The sequence below is a fragment of the Jaculus jaculus genome, chromosome 18 (genome assembly GCF_020740685.1).
Source record: "Jaculus jaculus isolate mJacJac1 chromosome 18, mJacJac1.mat.Y.cur, whole genome shotgun sequence".
Taxonomy (NCBI): domain Eukaryota; kingdom Metazoa; phylum Chordata; class Mammalia; order Rodentia; family Dipodidae; genus Jaculus; species Jaculus jaculus.
In genome coordinates, this window is record NC_059119.1 from 39,682,391 (window position 1) to 39,707,062 (window position 24,672).

General features: G+C 41.7%; 1 pseudogene; it reads right to left on the bottom strand.

Annotated features, from left to right (window-relative positions):
* Window positions 1-15,109: 15,109 nt before the first annotated feature.
* The window catches only part of LOC101595744, a 29,187-nt pseudogene continuing 19,624 nt past the window's right edge, over window positions 15,110-24,672 (bottom strand).

A 24,672-nucleotide genomic window follows, 5' to 3' on the forward strand; every position in this document is an offset into this window, starting at 1 on the left:
GGTAGCATCAGCCACTGTGATGCTAGACACTTTGAATCTGGAAGAAAGTATTGCATAGCACTCCTTCCCTTCCTTTGGCTCTTACCTTTTTTTTCTGTCATCTCTTCTTTAATAGTCCCTGAGCCTTGGAGTAAGTGATAAAGATTTTTACATAGTGCTGAACATTCCGCTGTCACTTCTTCTCAGCACTTTGATGAGTTTTGAGTCTCCTCAGTGGTCACTGCCATCTGAAAAGAGAAACTTCTCTAATAAAAAGCAAGACTAGTGTTACTGTATGGGCATAAACAAGTATTTAGAAAGGAGTTTGGTGGACATAATGTACACATTTAGCCAAAGAACAGCAGTAGTCCCCCCCTCCCCCAACCCCTGGAGCTAATGACCTCCCTAGCTATAGACCTGATCAGGTTTTCAGTACCAGACATAAATTCTTCTGTGGAATAAGCCTCAAATCCAGAGACCAGTTGGTTCCCCCTTAGCAGATCCCACCATTGCACCAGTTGACACATTTGGCTTGGCTGGCCAGCTGTAGAACTTGCAGAGTCCACTGCTAGTTAACACCATTGATGACTTCTCCCCCAATAGGATGCATAGGTCTTTCCAGCATCATGACAACCAGTCAACGAGGAGGAGGCTTCCAGCTCAGTTTCAGCTTGTTTCTTGATGTCCTACAGCTCAAGCATATCAAGTTTTCAGCAACAGAGAACATGTTCCTTACCAGTTGAGGGGAATTTTATAATGTCTCTTGTCTATTCCATTTATTACCCTCAACTTTGCAAATGAATACATTTGGAGGCTGGAGAGCTGATTTAACATTTTTCAGAGTAATTTAAGTAACTATATTGGATGTCCTTAGTAATGGACTGAATTACCTCCACAAATTAAGATGGGATGTCATGGATATGGAATTTCCAGCATCCTTTATGTGCTAAAAACAAGAAACTCCATGGATGGTGTGAAACAGGCAGTTCCTATGAGGTAACCTGCCGGACTAAGGGATGTATAATATTTGTGTGGCTAAAACCAGTCAAGCTTCATTGGAAAGAGCTGGGCTTCAAAAGGAGACGTAAAACTTTAATGAGTCATTACATAAAGCATGTGTTACTACCGTATTACTCAGGAATCATTCATAGTAGTGGTGAATTATGCAATATAACAATATGCTGACTTAATTTTTTTTGTTGTTGTTTTTTTGAGGTAGGGTCTTACTCTGGTCCAGGCTGAGCTCGAATTAACTATGTAGTCTCAGGCTGGCCTTGAACTCACAGCAATCCTCCTACCTCTGCCTCCTGAGTGCCGGGATTAAAGGTGTGTGCCACCATGCCTGGCTGACTTAATTTTTTTATTGATTAATTTGTGTGTGTGTGTGTGTGTTTATGGTCACACCAGTGTCTCCAGATGTTGCAAATAAAGACCATCTGGCTTTATGTGGGTTGTTAGGAAATTGAACTCAGGTTTTGCAAACAAGTGTCCTTAACCACTGAGCAACCTCCCCAACCCCAATCTGCTGACTTTAATTCCATGTACATGTGGCTTTAGATTTACTTTCATGCCTTTTGGGGGTGGGTTTGGTGGCTTTATGCTCCTTGCATAGAGATCATAAAAGAGTGGCACATTTTTAAGGAAAATAGGAATCTCAGGACAGGATTTGGAGGTGGAAGGGCATAGTGCCAATGTAAGATGACTTTTATCCTCATGTAGCTGGTGAGAGCTGTAGGCATTTGTGACTATGATTTGTGGTTCTGGAGCAGTGGGTGACTTCCCATGCCTGGCCTCTGCTCTGAGTTTAGTGCAACCTGTCTCTGCATGTCAGGATTAGGGTTGGTGCGGTAAGTATGAGCCCAGAAACTTGCTAGGTCAATAAATGAATATTTGACTGGTCAATAGTTAATAATTGACTGGTGATCTTTCTAGTAATGGACAACCCTTTTTGAGCACTTAGAGTGTATTAAGCATTTGCTATAGTTGATAGATAGTCTGAATTAATCTTTGTCACAATCTATAACACTCCCACTTAATAGGATGGGTACACTGAGGCTTTGAGAAATCAAATCACTTGTTCAGGGTTGCACAGCTCATAAATACATTTAATAGGCTCATGTAGATAGAAGGGAAAATAAAAGACATACAGGGTATGTAGTGGGTCCAGTTAAGACTCTTGGAGAAAACATTCTACCCTTTTGCCCATACCTTGTGATTTACAATGCTGCCTGGTTTTCAGAGATGAACTCTGAGGCAGGGAGTCCCACTCAACTTCCTTAAAGTGCACGGGGTAAAAATGCTCCTCTCTCTCCTCTCTGTCAGCCTCACTTCAGGTGTGGAACAGAGCGGTAGTGGGTTGTGCATTCTGAGAAGTTATGTTACTACTTGCTCCTCTCTGCACCTTTCTCCCCAGTCTGGTCAAATGCTCACACCTTTGCCATCTACGGACCCTATGCTAGCTAGGTTTTGGAAAATAGACTCTTGAGAAGCTCTGTTGTCAGCTGGGTAACATGACCTAGTGCCTAGCTATCTAGATTACTGGTCTGAGGTCCTAGTTCAGTAGAGAGGGGGGGGGGAGGGAGGGAGGGAGGGAGGGAAGGAGGGAAGGATAGTAAGACAGAATGGGAGCACCAGGGCCTCCTGCTGCTGCCACCAAGGAACTCCAGATGCATGCAACATTTTGTGCATTTGGCTTTGTGTGTGGGTACTAGAAAATTGAACCAAGGCCACTAGGCTTTGCAACAGTGCCTTCAACCACTGAGCTATCTCTCCAGCGCAGCATCTGCTTCTTGATCTCGGTTTGGGCTATCCTCTGGCCAGGGATGCCAGTGCTTCCATCCAGTCCTTCCTGCCTTGCTATTCATCCTCTTGATCAGGCCTCGCCCCATGATTCTATATCTGTTTTAGTCTTCCAGGTCTGAGTCAGTCATATAAAAATACTGGCTAAACTTTTAAAAAGAGATGTATTTACTGACCACTAGATTCCAAGACACCTTTGATAGGCCTTACATATTCCTCCCTGAAGTTTTATACAGGACTTCTGAAAGTCCTCAAGCACCGAGATTCTGAATTTCTCATACCCATTTGAAACCCCTGGAGCTTGAAGAATGTGTGGGCCTCCCTCCGCAGATAATGCAGCTGCTTGAAGGCAGCAGCCTAGCATCCACTGGTGATCCTTAGGAGGCCGGGTGAGGGAACGTGGATTGAATGTTGGTGAGGCATTGAGATCTGCTTCTAAGTAGTGTTGCCAGAGTAAAAAGTATGTGCTGCTCAGTCAAATTGAAATTTCAAATAAACAGTGTTGTTTTTTTTTTTTTTTTGGTGTAACTATGACCCATGCAATATTTGGAAAAATTTTTTAGCAAACTTAAATTCAAATTTAACTTGGAAGTTTATATCTTGACAAGTCCACTTTTGAAGAGAACTCTCTCATACTCTGGAGAATATTTTAAAACTTTAAAAATGATCTAGTCAATAATGAAACAAATACAGCTATTTATGCTATACTCCATCAAAAAGAATTGTGAAACTGAATTTGTGTGTTTAAATTTACCTAGAAATTTCCACATGGAAAGTCTTACACATGTAAAGAAGTGACTATTTCAGCTAACAGTGGGTTTCTATACCCTTTTCCTTACTTTTGTCTACGGTCATATAACTGTGACAGTTTCCTCTTTGAAGTAAGCTGGCCAGGCTGTGTCTGTAGTTCAGCCCTTGCGCAGCATGCAGGAGGCCCAGGTTCACTACCTAGTACTGTTCCTCCCACCCCTGAAGATCAGCGCATGTGGGTCGGTTATTTTCTCATTGCCAGGACGAGACGCCTGAACAGAAACACCTCATGGAAGAAAAGGGTTTATTTCTGGCTTGCAATTTCATCATGGTGGGGAAATCATGGCTAGAGTAGACAGTTGGGCGTCACGTCTGCACATCAGCAGGAGGAAGCAGAGAGAGTGAGGTAAGGGTAAGTAGGACTGGTCTGTAACTCCAAGGCTTGTTCCCAGTGACATATTTCATCCAGCAAGGCTTCATTTTTCCAAAGACTCCACAACCTTCCCAAATAGCACCACCAACTGGAGATTAAGTATTTGAATACCTAAGGCTATGGGAGACATTTTGCTTTCAAGCCATGACAGCATCCATCACATTATCTTGGCCTAGGACAAGGCTATTCCACAAGAAAATTGTTTGCAAGATGCTTGGGAGGCTCAGAAGTGGGAGGACTGAGATGTGGAAAAATCACATGCTATATTGGTTCTGTCATATGGGAGCAACATGATTGGAGCCAATTTCTCATTAATGATGCATTATTATTTTGAAGACATTAGAGGTAACTATTTACAAGGTTTCTGACAGTTCTGACATTTTAATGGGCCCTTAAATGGATTGAATTATTAAAAAGCATACTTCAGATGAGGTCATGGACTCTTAAGTTTTGAGATCAACAGAAATAGCTCATATGTGCCTGTGTGGCCAAAACTATGCCAGTAACTTGTGCTGTCAGGTTATTATATTAACATGGGCAATGAGAACCAGTTCACACCAACTGGTCACCCCACCAACATGTCTCTCAAAGAACAGAGCATGGACCCAATATAACAGGCTCACCTTTCCCAATTCCCATATGGAAAATGTGCATATTGATTGTTCACTAATTTATATTAAAATAATCAGAATAAAAATAACAAGAGTGTTTCCTTGTCTTTTCCTCAGTGATCTCATTTGTTTATTTTTACTGTAGTTTGCTACATGTTTTACTGTATATCTCGCTGAAAACACCAGGATGATTTCAAACATTATACAATGGATATTCTGTTTTTAAGACATATGCTTATTCATTTATTTGTGTGTATGTGTGTGTATGTTTGTGAGAGAGAGAAAAAGAGGGGGGGTAGGGAGAGAGTGAGTGAGCAACGGAAAGAGATAGAGAGCAAGCACAGCATTTTGTATGTCTGGCATTACATGGGTACTGGGGAATTGAACCTGGGCCAGCAGGCTTTGCAAACAAGCACATTTACCACTGAGCCATCTCTTCAGCCCCAAACTGGATATTCTGCAGAAGTAGGGATAGACCTAACTCTGCTTGCTCACCCCCACCTTTACTTGAAGTTCAGGTTGGAAACCATTGCTATAGAGAAGCCCTTCCCCCAAGGGCCCCTTGCTGTGGTGAGATAGTTCCAAGCCTAAACCAACAGCAGGAAAAGAGATCTTGCTAGGGTCATTAATAATTCACCCCCAAGGACGAATCTCTAGAAGCACCTGCCACTTCTATTGGTATAAGGAAAAAAGGGAAGAAATCTCAATTTATAAGATCAATAACAGCTCTCAAATATGTGATTCTTTGCTATTTTTCTCATGACTCTTCATTGTTCTTTAATAAGTCCTAGAAATATTGCAAGAATTTGAAAGCCAAGTTACTGTGAATTATTTGTGTATTTTTGTATGTAGTATGGGTGGTTGTGTGCAGATGCATGTTCCCCTGAGCATCTGTGTATCCACGTCTACCTGTATTCTGCACTGTTGTTTGAGGCAGTCTCTCACTAAACCTGCAACTTCTACTGTTTTTCAGTTCGACTGGCTGACTGCGGAGCCCCAACAATGCCTCTGTCTCTGTCCTACTCTGTACTGGGATTAGAGCCACAAAGCCATGATTGGCTTTTTCTGTGGGTGTTGGGGATTGAACTCAGATCCTCATGCTTGTGCAGTAAGCACTCTTACCTGCTGAGCCACCTCCCCAGCCTTGTGCGAATTGCCTTTAATTTTGAAAATTCTCTACTTCCAGTTTATAGCACAAGTAAACTCCAGGTGGGCTTAAGTAAAAACAAAACAAAATAAAACACCTCCTCGTAAATCTTAGAAAAACTAGAAGAAAATAGTTCGCATCAGAGTAAGAACATAAATTAACTTAGCTTTGCAATGATAAGAAGCAATGGGGGCTAGAGTGATGGCTTAGTGGTTAAGGCACTTGCCTCTGAAGCCTAGGGAACCAGGTTTGAGTCCCCAGTACCCACATAAACCAGATGCACAAGGTGGCACATGTATCTGGAGTTTGTTTACAGTGGCTGGAGGCTCTGACACATTCATTCTCTCTCTCTCTCTCTCTCTCTCTCTCTCTCTCTCTCTCTCTCTCTCTCTCTGCTTACCTCTCTTTCTCTCTCAAATGAATGAGTAAAGAATTGATTTTGAAAAAGAAGAAATGGAAGAAATAAAGAAAATGTTGTTATAGCTTAATGTAAAATTATTAATTTTATATAAGGAAACAAACTAATATAAGTGGACAACTGGCTGGAGAAACTTTTCTTTTTTTCCTAAAAGAGAGAGAATGACATGCCAGGGTCTCTAGCCACTGCAAACCAACTCCAGATGCATGTGCCACCATGTGCATCTGGCTGATGTGAGTACTGGGAATCAAACATGGGACCTTAGGTTTCTCAGGCATGCACCTTAACTGCTAAGCCACCTCTCCTGCATGGAAAAACTTTTACATGAGATCTTTGATATGTTATGCAGGTTGATCTTAAACTCCTGGGCTCATATTCCTGAGTTCTGGGATAACTGGTGTGTGCCACCATGCTGGAACTTAGAAAAGACATTTTATTTTATTTTTTATTTTTTGTTTTTGGAGGTAGGGTCTCACTCTAGCTCAGGCTGACCTGGAACTCACTATGTAGTCTCAGGCTGGCCTCAAACTCATGGTGATCCTCCTACCTCTGCCTCCCAAGTGCTGGGATTAAAGGTGTGTGCCACCATGCCTGGAAGAAAAAACATTTTAATCAAAGGTTACAAAGAGTTGCCATTTCCAATCTGTAACTTTATATTCAAATTTATTTATTTTTTAAAAGTATTTTTATTTATTTAATTTATTTATTTGAAAGAGAGTTGAATGAGTATGGGCATGCTATGAATTAACTCCAGATGTTACTTTGTGTGTCTGGCTTTACATTGGTATTGGGGATTCAAATCTGGGGCCAGCAGGCTTTACAAGCAAGTGGCTGTACCCATTGAGACATCTCCCAAGTCCTGTATTCAACTTTATAGAAAAAGACATGATTCATAAAAGTGGAAGCCCAATAACCTGTATGACCTTATTAGTAATCACAGAAATTAGAACTAAAACAAACTGGAAATGTAATATTTATAATTCTATTATAACTTTGTATAATTATTAGTGTAGAGCTAGTCAACTTACTCATTGAAATAAATTGATATATCCTTTTGAAAAGTAAATATGTACTGGGAGTGGTAGTACACACCTTTAATCCCAGCACTTGGGAGGCAGAGGTAGGAAGGTCACCATGAGTTTGAGGCCACCCTGAGACTACATAGTGAATTCCAGGTCAGCCTGGGCCAGAAAGAAACCCTACCTTGAGAAATCCAAAATAAATAAATAAATAAATAAATAAATTAATTAATTTAAAAAAAGGAAACATGACAGTATGTGAGAGTCATAAAATATTCATGGATTTTCACAGCACTTCAAATATAGAAAGTGTATCCTAATGAAATAAAAAGCTGTAAACTTAGAGCTATAGTGTAGTAAAGTTTTAATTGAAAACCCACTGAATGGAAAATCCATATTATAAAATATTATTCAGCCATTAAAATTATGATCTCTGCTTAATAAGAAGGCATAGCATATATGTAAGTAGAAGGGCAGAATAGTGGGTGTGGAATGGTCCAAGTGGGATTAGAGGAAAGGACTGAGGGGAAAAGGGTTAATCAAAATTAAAGATGTTATGAATAAGCCATGTGGAAACCACTTTGCTAGCTAAAAATACATTTGTTAAACAGGAAAAAGCTTGGGCAGAAATACCCGGTGACATTGGATAATGCTGTGCCCAGAAGACATAAGTTGTTACAAGAAAATTTCAGTGGCAGGGATGGGATTACCTTCCAGCAAGTTGTTGGCCAGGGAGGCCTCCGATGTTTCCAAAACAGTACAGGTTATTGTCAAGGTTCTTGGTTGCTCACCAGAACTACATGGGGAGACCCCAAAGACTCCACATGCCTGAGCTGCGAGACACTGAGAGATCAAGCTGGAGTGAGCTGGAAGTCTCCTTCCTGTTGACAAGCGGTCAGGATGCTGGAAAGAGCTATGCAGCCTGTTGGGGGAGAAAAGTCATCAATGGTCTTAACCAACAGTGGACCCTGCAAGATTTATGGCTGGCCAGCCAGGCCAAATGTACCAATTGCCTGTTATGGGGAAAACCAACTGCTCTCTGATTGGTTTGAGGCTCCACTGCATGGATTAGAATTCCTGCTTGGTATTGTATGTTAGGGTGGTCATAAGTCCTGGGTGAAACTACTAGTTTGTTTGGCTAAGTGCATATATTATACCACCAATCTGCCCTTTAAACACTTATGTTTATGTCTATATATTAATGCTACTCTCACTATTGGTTAGAGAAGACTGGAGTGTTCAACACTAAGTGAGACTTCTCTATCACATCTTCAAGGCTCAGGGACCATTGCAGAAGAATGGAAGAGCCCAAGGAAGGGGAGGTGTGCTTACAATACTGTCATCCAGACACACAAAATTGCCGTGGCACTCATGACCTCACAGTGGCTGATACTACCTACACATGACCTGCATAATAGGAAGGAAAAAAGTGATGACATCAAAATAGGAAAGGGACTAGCTGGAAAGAAGGCGTTTAGTGGAGAGGATAGGCAAGGGGAGCAAAGGAGGGTGGAAGTGATTATTATCATGGAGTATTGTGTATATGTATAGAAGCTGTCAATATAAATTTTTAAAAAATATTAACTGTGAAGACATACATAGCAACAAAGGAAATGCTAAAGATAAAATAAGGTAACAAGAGAGAGATTAGCATTGTACTGTCAGCATGGTAACAATTGTATAAATTATATAAAGCATTTTCATACAGAGGAAACCATGCCATAATAGAGACCATGTTAGGATGATGGGCTGTTGGTGAAATTTTATAAAATATTTCTTCATTATGGCTAAGCTACTCCTGTGTAATAAATTTTCCTCCGACTTATAGCTTAAGCCAATACACATTTCTTATTTAATAAATTCTGTGCGTTAGAAATTTAGAAGGGGCCTAGGTGGATAGTTGGGTTCAGGTGTGTCATGAATTTGCAGTCAATAGACTATTGTCATGTGTCACTTTACACAGCTTTTAGATCTGCTTCAAGCTGGATTGTGTAACTGTTGGCATTTGAGGTTTCTTTTTGTTAGAAACATGCTGAAATGGAGAAGTGGACGGTCCATTTAACAAGTATGAGCTATGAGTCTTGAGTCAGGGAAGCATTTCAAAGGAAATGGCCTATAGTGACCAAATTAAAATGCTCCTGAAAACCTAGACTGCACTCCCAGGTGAAGGCAATTATTCCTATGGTGGCCAGGACAGAGGAAGTAAGGGTTTGCTCCTCACAGGGGCCCAGAGGGAACATAGGGAAAGATGGCATGTTGAAATTTCTTTTTCTTCCTGACAACACTGCTCAGGTTGAGCATTCCATTCTTTGGCCATCTCTGGGGGACATTTAGCTTGAGAGATCTGGTTGCTAGGTTTGCATTTCATCTGAATGAACCTTTGAGTTACTGTAATACATTCAGAACTCATTTTTTTTTTTTTTTAAATCACAGAACATGAGCTCTGGTCTGCAGACTGTAAAAAATAAGCACACATGGAAAAACTAAAATACAGTGCTAGTTGGTGCTCAAGCTGCAGTTAGATATTTCAGAGCATTCTGCTTGAATTCTGCAGTATTTTCTTAGTTATATTGAGCTTTTGATTTTCTCCAGGGAGTGTGGACTGGCCACCCCATTGAGCTGGTTTTCAGTCTTTATTGTCATTCTGCCGAGGGTTGATTACTCTGAACGTTTCTGGGTCCTGTATGAGAAGGTACAGGAGAAATGCAGTGATGCTGACAAGGACATAAATGAAAGGCTACCGTGTCTTGAGGCTGAGTCTGGAGGAGTTTCTATGATTTAAAAATCTTGTATTCCCAGTAGTCAGTAAACAGAACATGGACTTTGGAATGATAGTGACCTGGGTTTGAATCCTTGCTTCATGCATTTAAAGCAGTAAAGACTTTCTGTAGCAGGCACTGTGATAGAGGCATAGGAAACAGGGGTGGAGAGTGCACGCACCACTTTCGGCAGCAGGCAAGTCCCAGGTGGTGGTAAGTTTGTGAGTTGGGAAAGCTATCCAAGGAGCAGAAACATTCACTGAACTGTAAGGAGAAAAGAAGGAGGGTGTGCATCAGGATCTGGAAGTATGAGCCAGCACTACCATTTGTGAAGGTGACAGTGGCCCTACGTGGTTAAGAGGCAGATAGAGCTGGTAGATGACTTGAAATTGTTTGAATCTTTTTTGTTGTTGTTTTGTTTTGTTTTTGGTTTTTCGAGGTAGGGTCTCACTCTAGCCCAGGCTGACCTGGAATTCACTATGGAGTCTCAGGGTGGCCTCAAACTCACAGCAATTCTCCTACCTCTGCCTCCCGAGTGCTGGGATTAAAGGCATGTGCCACCACACCCAGCTGTTTGAATCTTTTTTGTTGTTTATTTGTATCTATTTGAGAGCAACAGACAGAGAGAGAAAGAGGCAGAGAGAGAGAGAATGGGGGCACCAGGGTCTCCAGCCACTGCAAATGAACTCCAGATGTGTGTGCCCCCTTGTGCATTTGGCTAATGTGTGTCCTGGGGAATTGAGACTCAAACCAGGGTCCTCAGGCTTCACAAGCAAGCGCTTAACCACTAAGCCATCTCTCCAGCCCTTGAATCTTTTTTTTTTTTTTTCTTTTCTTCTGCCTTCCATCACAGAGTCTTCTCTTATAGCTGCCCATGGCCATGTGACATGGTACAATATCATCCTGGTTCACTAGGTGAAATCTGGGGAAGTTTCCATTGAATGACCAAGGTGGAAAACATGGCTTGCCCAGACCTTTCTCCTTTCTCCTCTCACTTGCTTGCAATGCTCATCAAATTCTGAAAGGACCATCCTGTGACTATGAAGTAAAACGCAATGTACAAGAATAGTGGGGAAGAGAAGTAGAAGGAGACCAGTGCCCGTGCAGATTGTCTTCCTGTGGACTTCTCAGGAAGAACTGCAAACAAGTGACCATTAATGCCACTATATACCAATTTCTGACAAAGACTGGACCATTAATTGGAGTTTGCACCAAGAAAACAGGTGAAGAGTTGTAAAACCATGTTAAGAAATTTGAGTCCTACTACATCATAGTGTTGTAGTTAATTATAATTGCTAAGGAAATAGATTTTAAATGTAGTCACAAAAGGTACGTATATTAAGCATTACATATGCTAATTAGCTTGAGTTAGCCACTCTACAATGTATAGTAAAACATTTTTATTATAAACATATACAATTTTTCCGTGTCAGTTAAAAAATAAAAAAAGGTTGTACAGAAAAGGAAATTTAAGTTTTGTTGGGCAACAGAAAATCCTTGGCAAATAACGATTTCTGTAAGTCCCAGTTTCCTTTTCTGTAAGTAATAATGCTTGCATGGGCTGGGGAGCTGTTTCAGTGGTTAAAAGTGCTTGCCTGAAACCTCTCAGGCAGGAGAATGTCAAGTTGGGCTGTCCAGAGTTCCCCACCCCAGAAAAGCTGGGTGTGGCCATGTGAGTCTGTAACCCCAGTGCATAGTGGGACGGGGAATAGGAGAATCCCTGGGGCTCACTGGTGGCCAGCAGCTATGGGCTGAGGGAGTGACCCCTTTTCAAGGAAATACATGGAGGTCACCCGATGGACTCTTCTGCCCTCCACACACACAAGCATGGGGCATGCATCACACCACACATCACATCACACCATATGCATACTGTACTCACACATGCCCAAAGAATGCCTGCCATGTGCTTTGTGATACTAAATGAAATACTATGAACAAAATGGTGGCCGATAACATTGGCATTTGATAGGCATTTAGTAATCTAAAATTGGTTTCATGATAACAGTAATCAAAGAAGAAAAAAATGTAATTATCTGTGTGAATCTAAATTGGAAGACATAGTAAATAACTTCTGTGTTCTCTGTCACTTCTTTATCCATTCACAGTTGTGTGTCAGATACTGTGTTCTAACAAAAGACTTTTGTTCTAATGAATTTAACATGCTAGTGGGAGGAGACAAAACCAAGATGACAAATTTCTCAATGATAAAGCACTTCCCATGCAAGTATGAAGACTAGAGTGCAGATCCCCAGCATCCACGTGAGTCCTTGGTGGCTGTGGCAGTCAGCCCGTAACCTCATCACTCTGGAGATGAAGACGGGATCCCCAAGGCAAGCTGGACTAACCAAAATGGAAAGCTGTGGTCTCAAACCAGTAAATAAAGTGGAAAGTAATGAAGATATGACATCAACTTCTGACCTCCATATGCATGTGCATGCACACCCTCACTCATATGCTCCTACATACATGTGAATACTCATGCACAGATTCACATATGCATGCAAAAGAAAGCATCCCGTATTCAAACTAAGAACAAGGTAATTTCAGCTAGGATTGCTTTACTCTTTAGGTTGTGGAATATCACAGGACAGGGAGTCCCTTCTTGGCAGTGGAACTCTCCTACAGAGAAGTTTCTAATGATTTTAAAAATACTAGGAAAACTACAATTGTCAGGATGAGTGCATTTTCTTAGACAGTATTATTAAATGGTAAGGAGTGCATAGAGAGAGGGAAGGAGACAGTAGGGGAACAAAGCAGATCCTGTGGGCTGTTTCCCAGACCTTCTGGAAGGTTCCTGTCTGTCCCAAACACAGACTACAGCCCAGTGGCACTGGTTGTCAGGGACCTAACCACACATTAACCTGTAGTAGGCAGCCTAAACCAGCCCAAGCATTCTGCATGAAAACATGAATTATATTAAGGGAGTATAGTATGAACTCTGGAATTAGACTGTCTGGGTTCAAACTGAGCCCCATCCATTTATAGTTGCATAACCTTTGGAAACACCATTTCCCCCTTCTCCCTTTTCTGTTCTAGTTTTGCAATGGAACACCCAACATAGACTATAATTGCAAACATTGGCTGTGCAGAAGGGAAGCTGATGCTTGGGCAAAAATAGCAAAAAAGTATTTTATTTTGTTAAATAAAATACTTAACTACAAATTAGGTCTTACAGGATGAGATCCTAGGTCTCCATAGTGGAGGTGCTTTACCCAAAGACCTGTGTGATGACATCATGGTCCCCTCAGTACCAACACTGATTGATTTTCCAAGTTGTGCTGTATGAAACAGTAATGATAGTGACTACTGATGTCATTTAACTGTTCAGGTAAGATGCCAATGCATAATAACCACTCAATAAATATTAACCATTCTTATTGTCTTCAGTTTTCTCAGTAGTAGAATCTCTCCTGTCATTTCTTCAAATTCAACCATCAGTTATGGATTATTCATGATTCCTCTTTTTAATTTTTATTTTCACAATTTTTATTAACATTTTCCATAATTATAAAAAATATCCCATGGTAATACCTCCCCCCCTGCACTTTCCCCTTTGAAATTCCATTCTTCATCATATTACCTCCCCATCTCAATCATTGTACTTACATATATACAATATCAACCTATTAAGTACCCTGCTCCCTTCCTTTCTCTTCCCTTTATTTATCCTTTTTAACTTAATGGCCTCTGCTACTAAGTATTTTCCTTCTCATGCAGAAGCCCAATCATCTGTAGCTAGGATCCACATATGAGGGAGAACATGTGGCGATTGGCTTTCCGGGCCTGAGTTACCTCACTTAGTATAATCCTTTCCAGATCCATCCATTTTTCTGTAAATTTCATAACTTCATTTTTCTTTACCGCTGAGTAGAACTCCATTGTATAAATGTGCCATATCTTCATTATCCACTCATCAATTGAGGGACATCTAGGCTGGTTCCATTTCCCAGCTATTATAAATTGAGCAGCAATAAACATGGTTGAGCATGTACTTCTAAGGAAATGAGATGAGTCCTTAGGATATATGCTAGGAGTGCTATAGCTGGGTCATGTGGTAGATCAATCTTTAGCTATTTTAGGAACCACCACACTGATTTCCAGAATGGCTGGACCAGATTGCATTCCCACCAGCAGTAGAAGGGTTCCTCTTTTTTCCATATCCCCGCCAGCATTTATGATCATTTGTTTTCATGATGGTGGCCAATCTGACAGGAGCGAGATGGAATCTCAATGTAGTTTTTTTTTCTTTTTGGTTGGCAGAATGTTTTATTGTCATCTCTGCCCTCAGTGGTGCCCCTCTCAGAGCAGTCCACTTGCCTCCACCACTCCCAACTCCAGCCCGGAGCGGGTGACGGCCACAGGGTGGGAATGGGCTTGTGCTGTGGCTGTGAGCCTGCTGGGGTCCTGCCGGCGGCTGCACACATCCTGTCATTACAAAAGGCGGCCCTGCTGTGTGGCATTCTTTCCTTTCTGTGTGGCATTCTTTCCCAGCGGGGCAAGTCTGAAACCTGCTCTGTAGCTCCCTGGTCCCTTCAAGGTGTCACTGGACCCACCTTCAGTAAGCAACGGGGGAGCCCCTCAGTAAGCAGCACCCATCCTTCTGCTCACACCTCATCACATGCCCTTCTCCAGCGGTGCCAGTATGTGCAAATCCCCGGCAGTCGCTGCGTGCATATGAATGACACCTTGCGGCTGGCATCACCAGCTGCTTCCTGCAGAGCTAACAGGACCCCAGAGCTGCGGCTTCAGAGACCGTGAGCTTCCAGCTGCACTCGCCTTCCGAGCGCCCCAGCCCTGCCAGGCACATTTCTGGTGGTCTTGAACACAAGGTGGGCAGCAGAGGATCCTGAGGCGGAGCTGCTGACTCTTACATCTGTGACTTCCAGAGAACCGTGTCTAGACCCGGGGGCTGTTTGGCAGCTAGTGAGCTGCTGGTGGTTGAGGCAGCAGGGTGGGAATGAGAGCTAACTTCCTCACTGCTCTTCAGGCCGTTCACTGCCAACAGGGGCTTCTCCGTGGAGGCCGAGCACGCGGAGGAAGCCGCCTGCTTTCCCGGGGCGCGTCTGCAGGCGGGAGAGGAGCGGCTGCTCCCCGAGGCCAAGGGCTGGCAGGGAACGGGGCGAGCGGCTGCCGCTGCTCGGGAGGCCGCGCCGGTCAGTCTTGAGCGCCGGCCGCTCGCACGCGCCCTGGCTCAGCGGGCTCGGATTGCGCCGGGCGCCTCGATCCCGCCCTCTGTCCCCGCGGCGCCGCGGGCGCGCTGCCCTTCTCCTTCTCCGTCACCCGCGGGCTGCTGCTCTGTCCCGGCTGCCCGGGCCGCGGCCCCGGTCACCGTCACCCAGCCCTCCTCGTCGGGGACGCCTTCCTCCTCCTTGGCCCGAGGCTGCTGCCCGGCTATCTTCTGGTCGTAGGCCTCCATGAACGCGTCCCGCTGGACCCGCAGGGCCCAGGGTCCGGCCGGACCCACGTGGGAGCGCCCCTCTTCACGGGTGGCGCTCTAGAGACCAGCAAGGGCCCTTCCGGCTCAAGGCGGCTGCCACTCCCCAGGCTTCGGGAACACCCCGTAGGCTACCTGGAAGCCCGGCGGGCTTGGGGTGAAGTACTTAGACTTGTTCTCTTCACGGTTCTCAGCAAGCTCCGGCTTCCTCGGCAGCGCCACAGACCTGACGGGGCCGCAGGGGGCAGGAGTCGCCTCAGGCACGCCTCTGTGCACTACGGGGTACATCGAGGACAAAAAGCTGCCCTGGCCACGTAGACCGCGCCTTCTGGAGCGCGGTGTTGTCTCAGGTCAGGGTAGTGAGGAGCCGCCGCTGCTCCGAGAACTTGACCCGAAAAGCGCAGTGAGGGGGGGGGGGTTCGACCTCGCCATCCCGCACGTCTCTCAATGTAGTATTAATCTGCATTTCCCTGATGACTAGTGACGGAGAACATCTTTTTAATGCTTATATGCCATTCGTATTTCTTCCTTTGAGAACTCTCTATTTAGCTCCTTAGCCCATTTTTTGATTGGCTTGTTTGATTCCTTATTAGTTAACTTTTTGAGTTCTTTGTATATCCTAGATATTAATCCTCTATCAGATAGATAGCTGGCGAAGATTTTTTTCCATTCTGTAGGTTGCCTCTTTGCTTTTTTCACTGTGTCCTTTGCAGTGCAAAATCTTTGTAATTTCATGAGGTCCCAGGGATTAATCTGTGGTTTTATTGCCTGAGCAATTGGGGTTGTATTCAGAAAGTCTTTGCCAAGACCAATATGTTGAAGGGTTTCCCCTACTTTTTCCTCTAGCAGTTTCAGAGTTTCAGGTCTCATGTTAAGGTTTTTAATCCAGTTGGACTTAATTCTTAATTCTTGTGCATGCAGAGAGAAGATTCTATTTTCATCCTTCTACAGATATATATCCAACACCATTTGCTGAAGAGGCTGTCTTCTCCAATGAGTATTTTGGGCACTTTTATCGAATATCAGGTGGCTATAGCTACCTGGACTTACATAAGGGTTCTCTATTCTGTTCCATTGATCTACATGTCTGCTTTTGTGCCAGTACCGCACTGTTTTTGTTACTATGGCTCTGTAGTATAGGTTAAAATCAGGTATGGTGATACCACCAGCCTTACTTTTGTTGCACAGTGTTATTATAGATATCCTAGTTTTTGTTTTTTTTTTTGAGATTCCAAATGAATTTTTGGATTATTTTTTCTATTTCCATGAAGAATGCCTTTGGAATTTTGATAGGGATTGCATTAAATGTGTAGATTGCTTTTGGTAAGATTGCCATTTTCACAATATTGATTCTTCTGATCCAGGAACAAGGGACGTTTCTTCACTTCCTAGTGTCTTCTGCAATTTCTCCCTTGAGTGTTTTAAAGTTCTCATTGTAGAGACTCTTTTTTTTTTGGTTTTTCGAGGTAGGGTCTCACTCTGGTCCAGGCTGACCTGGAATTAATTCTGTCATCTCAGGGTGGCCTTGAACTCATGGCGATCCTCCTACCTCTGCCTCCCGAGTGCTGGGATTAAAGGCGTGCGGCACCACGCCCGGCTTGTAGAGACTCTTTATTTCCTTGGTTAGGTTTATTCCAAGGTTCTTTATATTTATTTTTTTTTTGATGCAATTATGAATGGGAGTGATTCTCTGATTTCATCCTCTGTGTGTTTGTTGTTAGCATATAGGAAGGCAACTGATTTCTGTGTTTTTATTTTGGCTTTTATTTATTAACATGGCTGTATGTTTTTATCAGCTCTAACAGTTTGCTATTAGAGTCTTTAGGGCCCTTTATGTATAGAATCATGTCATCTGCAAATAATGATAACTTGATCTCTTCCTTTCCAATTTGTATCCCTTTTATGTGTGCCTCTTGCCTTATTGCTATGGCTAGATTTCCAAAACTATATTACATAAAAGTGGGGACAGTGGACACCCTTGTCTTGTTCCTGATTTTAGTGGAAAAGCTTCCAGTTTTTCTCCATTTAGTAATAGTTGGCTGTATGCTTGTCATAAATAGCTTTTATTATATTGAGATGTGTTCCTCCTATTCCCAGTCTCTGTAGTACTTTTATCATAAGATAATGTCCATCCTTTGTAGAAAGGTGAGGTTTGGAGACAACAAATTGTAGGATCCTGCTTTTTAACCCAGTCTGCAAACCTATGTCTTTTGGTTGGGCATTTGAGGCCGTTGATATTAAGAGATATTATTGAAAGGTGTTTATTTAGGTTTGTCTTTTTTTTTTTTTTTTTTGTGGTTCCAGTTCTACCTTTGCTCTGTTGTGTTAACTACTATTTGAGTATTGCTTGTTTTTTCCAGGTTCTTTATATGTGTGCTTTCCCTTTTCTTCAGCATGGAGGATTCTACCAAGTATTTTCTGTAGAGCTGGTTTTGTCTTCAAACACTCCTTCAGCCTGGTTTTGTCATGGAATGTCCTTATTTCTCCATCTATTTGAATGGATAGCTTTGCAGGATAAAGTAACCTTGGTTGACAGTTGTTATCTTTCAGTACTTGGAATACATCACTCCAAGCCCTTCTGGCTTTTAAAGTTTGTGTTGAATAATCTGCTGTAATCCTGATGGGCTTGCCTTTGTAGGTAACTTTATTTTTCTCTCTAACTGCTTTCAATATTTTTTCTTTGGTTTGTGTGTTTGGTAGTTTGATTATAATATGGTGAGGAGAGGTTCCTTCCAGGTTTTGTCTGGCTGGTGCTCTAAAGGCTCCCTGTATCTGCATTGGCACCTCTTTCCCAATTTGGGGGAAGTTTTCTCCTATGATTTTGTTGAAGATGCCTGCTATACCTTTGGAGTGGAATTCTCCTTCTATTATGCCCTGAATTCTTATAATTGATCTTTTCATAGTGTCCCAAACATCTTGAAATTCCCAGTCATACTTTTCTATAAGTTTGTCTTTCTCTTTGTTGGCCTGAATTAGATCTGCCTCCTGGTCTTCTAGCTTAGATATTCTGTCCTCTCCTTCATCCATTCTACTGGTGAGGTTTTCTACAGAGTTTTTTTAATTTCATTAATTGTGTTCTTCATTGCTGGTAATTCTGACTTGTTTTTCTTTATTATTTCTATTTCCTTATTTATGTCTTGTATTTCCTTCTGTATTTCATGAAATTGGTGTCCTGCGTCTTCTTTGATTCCTTTATTTCCTCTTTGAGTTCCTCTTTGACTCCTTTGATTTGTTCTCTGACTTCTTTGAACATATTTACAATCATTCTTTTGAAATCCTTCTCAGGCATTTCCTCTAACTCGTTCTCACTGGAGGTCATTTCTGATACATTAATACTGTTAGGTGGATTTATATCGTCTTGCTTTTTAGTGTTTCTTGTGTTATAATGTATATATTTTTGCATCTTAGATTAAGTTAATGCTTGGATTTTCTAGCTAGCTAGGTATTCTTAGCTGTATCAATTGATTTGATGTTATATATCTTTAGGATAGGAGCTTAACGTGTTAGGTGTGGCTCTTAAGGCTCTCAGAGTATCTACAAAGGTGTTCCTAGGGGTTGAGTTTCCCTGCTATGGGAGTATTCAAGTAGGCTGAGTGGAATAAAATACAGGTAGATTCTAAAATTGAACTAAACACTGTACACATTCAATCAAAATCAGCACCGAATATTTATGCAAGAGTAGTTATTATAACAACCAGATCCTCTACCAACAGAGAGGTTAAGATTTCTGGTCTGTTGAGAGATCCAAGTCAGCTTGTGTCCAAGTGAGACCCTTCCCTGGTACAGTCATTCCCAGTTACCTTTTTGGATGATTTTGGTCTTAGTCAAGTTGCTGGCTGGATAGTTGGGCTGCTGTCCTGATTTCTGGAGCTGGGCATCGGCTTTTCCTGCATGGCAAACTGAGGCTGGCAACTGTGGTCCTGCAGATCGGCACCCCCACTGCTGGAACTGCTACTGCTACTGCTGAAGCTGCCACTGCTGGATCTGTCACCCCTGCTGCTGAAGCTGCTCCTGTTGTTGTTGTTGTTGCTGCTGCTGCTGCTGTAGCTGCCACTGCTGGATCTGCCAGTGCTGCCTCTGAAACTGTCACTGCTGGATCTGCTGCTGCTGTTGCTTCTGAAGCTGCTGCTACTGGATCCGTCACTGCTGGGGCCACTGTTGCCGGTGCCGGAGCTGCTGATGTTGCTGCTGGACCTTGCTCCTGCTTGGGTCCTGCTGTCGGCTCAAGTTGGTGTGGCCGGGTCCTGGAACCGCTGCTCTGTTCTCTGGAGCTGGGCTCAGGCAGTGGGGGAGGGGAGGGAGCTGCAGCTGCTCTAGTTCTCTTGCTGTTCCACGTGTTCTTCTACCTCATGGTCTGCTCCTCCATTGTTCACTGCCACTCACTCTTCACGTTTCTTGAGTTGCAGAGAGCACCGGTTTGAGTGGAAGCTCCCCTCACCTGGCTTTTCCTGTGGCTCGAGCCAGGCCTGGCTGCTTTCTGGTGCGCCACCACTGCTGCAGTTGGCAGACCTGCTTTTTCTGCCTTTTTCGGCCTGTGCAGGCTCTGGATCTCTTCTACTTCTCCCCTGCCATTTCAATTTCCTATACACCTCACTTTTTAGTAAAAGTGTGTATTTTGCTGAATTTTTTTGGTCTTTCCCCCCCCAGGCTGCTTTGGCATGGTACCTACACTGCCATATTAACCAGAAGTCATGATTCCTCTTTTTAAACAATATGAATTAGTGTTCAAAGCAACTTTCATTTTCAATATGAATGATTTTGTCTATTCACATCCAAATTCCTGGCAGTGGTTTGGTGCCTTGGAGGGAGCTTCCCAAGTCTGTGTGGAATGTAAATTATTTAATGCAAGAGCCTTGGAGTCATAATGCAAGTGGACTCCCCATTGGCCTGTATTAGCTCATCAGAAACCAGGTCATCATCTCATGGTCTGGGTGGGACCATCATTTTCATTTGTTCATATGTTTTTTTAAAAATTATTTATTTATGAGAAAGGGGGGGGGATTGGCATGCCCTGGCCTCTAGTCACAGCAAGTGAAATTCAGATGCATGCATCACCTTGTGCATTTGACTTTATGCGGGTACTGGGAATTGAGCCTGGGTCCTTTGGCTTTGCTGGCAAGCACCTTAACCACTAAGCCATCTCTCCAGCCTCATATGCTATGATGTTAGCCAGCATCACTTTCAGAAGTCATGGGATTTCTGTCTCTTCAAATGTTTGGTCACCAAATATATATGAAGGACCTATCACAACTATCTGCAGTGTTGTGCAGATCATGCAGAATTTAATTTCCAGTAGTTTTTTTCAGTGAGGCCATGGAGTTTGGCCATTTGGTAGTGGTAACTATCTATAGTTGATACACCACAGTTTATAACTAGATGACAAGCTTGTTTGACCATGAATGATCCTGGGCTCTGGGTGTTTGCTAGCCTGAATTTGTTAGTCACTGCCCTTCATTCTAGCAGGCAATTTTTTCTTCCTTCCATAGGAGAACACACAAATTTTCCTGCAGTGACACCATGATTTTAAGATCTATCTCTTTCTTATTGATTATTCTGGTAGTCTTAGTATTTACAAAGCATGATGGTCAGTTCTGTATTGTGAAATTAAAAAACAAACTCTGTAGAAAATCTCACCAGTAGAATTGATGAAGGAGAGCACAGAATATCTAAACTAGAAGACCAGGTGGCAGATCCAGTATAGTCCAGCAAAGACAAGGACAAACTATCAGGAAAGTATGAGTGGGAATTTCAAGATATTCAGGACACAATGAACAGATCAAACATAAGAATTCAGGATATATAGAAGGAGAAGAATTTCACTCCAAAGGCATAGTGGGTGTTTTCAACAAAATCATAGAAGAAAACTTCTCCCAAATTGGGAAAGAGATGCTAATGCAGATACAGGAAGCCGTAAGAACACCAGACAGACAAAACCTGGGAAGAACCTCTCCTCACCATATTATAATTAAACTATCAAGCATACAAACCAAGGAAATATCTTGAAAGCATTTAGAGAGAAAAATCAAGTTACCTACAAAGGCAAGCCCATCAGGATCACAGCATATTACTCAACACAAATTTTAAAAGCCAGAAGGGCATGGAGTGATGTATTCCAAATACTGAAAGATAACAACTGTCAACCAAGGTTACTTTATCCTGCAAAGCTATCCATTCAAATAGATGGGAAAATAAGGACATATTACAACAAAAGCAGCTACATGAATATTTGAAGACAAAACCAGCTCTATAGAAAATATGTGAAAGCATCCTCCATGTTGAAGAAAAAGAAAAGCACACATATAAGGAACCATGGAAAAACAAACCATGTTCAAATATTAGTTAATACAAGAGAGCAAAGGCAAAACAGGAAGAACTGCAAATCCAAAAAAAAGTGACAAAAATAAATACACACCTTTCAAGAATAACTCAATATCAACTGCCTCAATGCCCCAACCAAAAGACATAGGTTTGAGGCTGGGTTAAAAAGCAGGATCCTTCAATTTGTTGCTTCCAAGGAACTCACCTTTCTTCAAAGGATGGACATTGTCTTAGGGTGAAAGGGTGGAAAACAGTTTTTCAAACAAATGGGCATAGAATATAAGCAGGGGTTGCTATCCTAATATCTGACAAGGTAGACTTCAATTCAACATTAGTTATGAAAGATAAGGAAGGTCACTTTATATTGATTAAAGGCACACTCCAACAGGAGGACATTACAATCCTAAACATATATGCACCTAACATGGGGGCTCCCAACTTCATCAAACAAACACTATTAGAACTAAGGTCACAGATAACACCAAACACAGTTGTAGTGGGTGACTTCAACACCCCACTCTCATCAATTGACAGGTCATCCTGGCAAAAAATAAGCAGAGAGGCATCTGGATTAAATAAGGTCATAAAACAAATGGACCTAGGAGATATATACAGGACAATTCATCAAAATGCTGCAGAACACATATTGTTTTCAGCAGCACATGGTATATTCTCTAAAATAGACCGTATATTAGGACACAAAGCAAATCTTAACAAATACAGGAAAAGTGAAATAATCCCTTGCATTCTATCTGCCCACAATGGAATCAAACTACAAGTCAATAGCAAGAAAAGCTGTAGAACATACACAAAATCATGGAAACTAAACAGTATACTACTAAATGATGAGTGGGTCAATGAAGAAATCAAGAAGGAAAGTAAAAAATTCATAGAGTCAAATGATAATGAGAACACAACATACCAAAACCTTTGGGACACAATGAAGGAAGTCCTAAGAGGTAAATTTATGGCTTTAAGTGACCATATTAAGAAATTTGAGGGCTGGATAGATGGCTTAACAGTTAAGGTGTTTGCCTGCAAAGCCAAAGGACACAGATTTGATTCCCCAGGATCCACATAAGGCAGATGTACAAGGGATACATGTGTCTGGGGTTCATTTGTAGTGGCTACAGGCCCTGGCATGTCCATTCTCAATCTCTCTCTCACTTGCTGTCTGCTTACAAATAAATAAATAAAAATAATAAAAAAAATTAGAAAGGTGGAAAGTAACTGACCTAATGCTTCACCTTAAAGCCTTGGAAAAAGAAGAAGGGTAACTGAAAGTCAGTAGATAGAAAGAAATAATAATGATTAGGGCAGAAATTAATGAAATAGAAACAAAAATGTCCAAAGAATCAATGAAACAAAGAGTTGGTTCTTTGAAAGGATAAACAATATTGAAAAACCCTTAGCAAATCTGACCAAAAGAAAGAGAAGAGACACAAATTAATAAAATTCGAGATGAAAAAGGCACCATCACAACAGATAACAAAGCAATTCAAAAAATTATAAGGACCTACTAAAGAACATATACTCCACTAAGTTTGAAAATCTGAAAGAAATGGATGATTTTCTTTACTTATATGACCTACATAAATTAAGTCAAGAAGAGATTAACCATTTAAATTGACCTATAACAAGAATGGAGATCCAAGCAGTTATCAAAAATCTCCCATCTAAAAAAAGTCCAGGCCCAGATGGATTTACTGGTGAATTTTACCAGACCTTCATGAAAGAACTAACACTAATGCTTCTTGAACTTTTACATAAAATAGAAAAAGAAGGAATCCTACCAAATTCTTTCTACAAAGTCAGCATCACCCTGATACCAAAGCCAGGCAAAGATAGAACAATAAACAAAAATTACAGACCAATATCCCACATGAACATGAAAAAATTCTCAACAAAGTATTGGCAAACAGAATACAAGAATATATCAGAAAGATCATTCACCCTGACCAAACAGGCTTTTTCCCAGAGATGCAGGGATGGTTCAACATACACAAATTGCTATATGTAATACATTATATAAATGGACTGAAGAACAAAATTCACATGATCATCTCATTAGATGCAGAAAAAGCATTTGACAAAATCCAACACCCCTTCATGATAAAAGTACTACAGAGATTGGAAATAGAAGGAATATATCTCAACATAATAAAGGGTATTTATGACAAGCCTACAGCCAATGTATTACTAAATGGAGAAAAACTTGAAGCCTTTCCACTAAATTCAGGAACAAGACAAGGGTGTCCATTGTCCCTACTTTTATTTAATGTAGAACTGGAAATCTTAGCCATAGCAATAAGGTAAGAGACACACATAAAAGGTATATAAATTGGAAAGGAAGAGATCAAGTTATTTGCAGACGATAGGATTCTATACATAAAGGACCCTAAATACTCTAGCAGCAAACTGATAGAGCTAATAAACGCCTATAGCCATGTATCAGGATACAAAATAAACACGTAGAAATCAGTAGCCTTCCTATATGCTAACAACAAACCCACAGAGGATGAAATCAGAGAATCACTCCCATTCACAATTGCATCAAAAAAATAAATAAATAAGGTACCTTGGAATAAACCTAACCAAGGCAGTAAAGGACCTCTACAATGAGAACTTTAAAACACTTAAGAGGGACATTGCAGAAGACACTAGGAAATGGAAACCCATTCCTTGTTCTTGTTTCAGAAGAACCAATGTTGTGAAAATGGGAACCCTACCAAAAGCAATCTACATATTTAATGCAATCTCCATCAAAATTCCAATGGCATTCTTTATAGAAATAGAAAAAACAATCCAAAAATTCATTTGGGAGCCCCCCCAAAATCTTGAAAACAATTTTGAGCAACGAAAATAAGGCTGGTGGTCTCACCATACATGATTTTAACCTATATGCAGAGACAAAGTAACAAAAACAGCACATAGGTACTGGCACAAAAGCAGATATGTAGATCAAGGGAACAGAATAGAGAACCCAGGTATAAGCCCAGGTA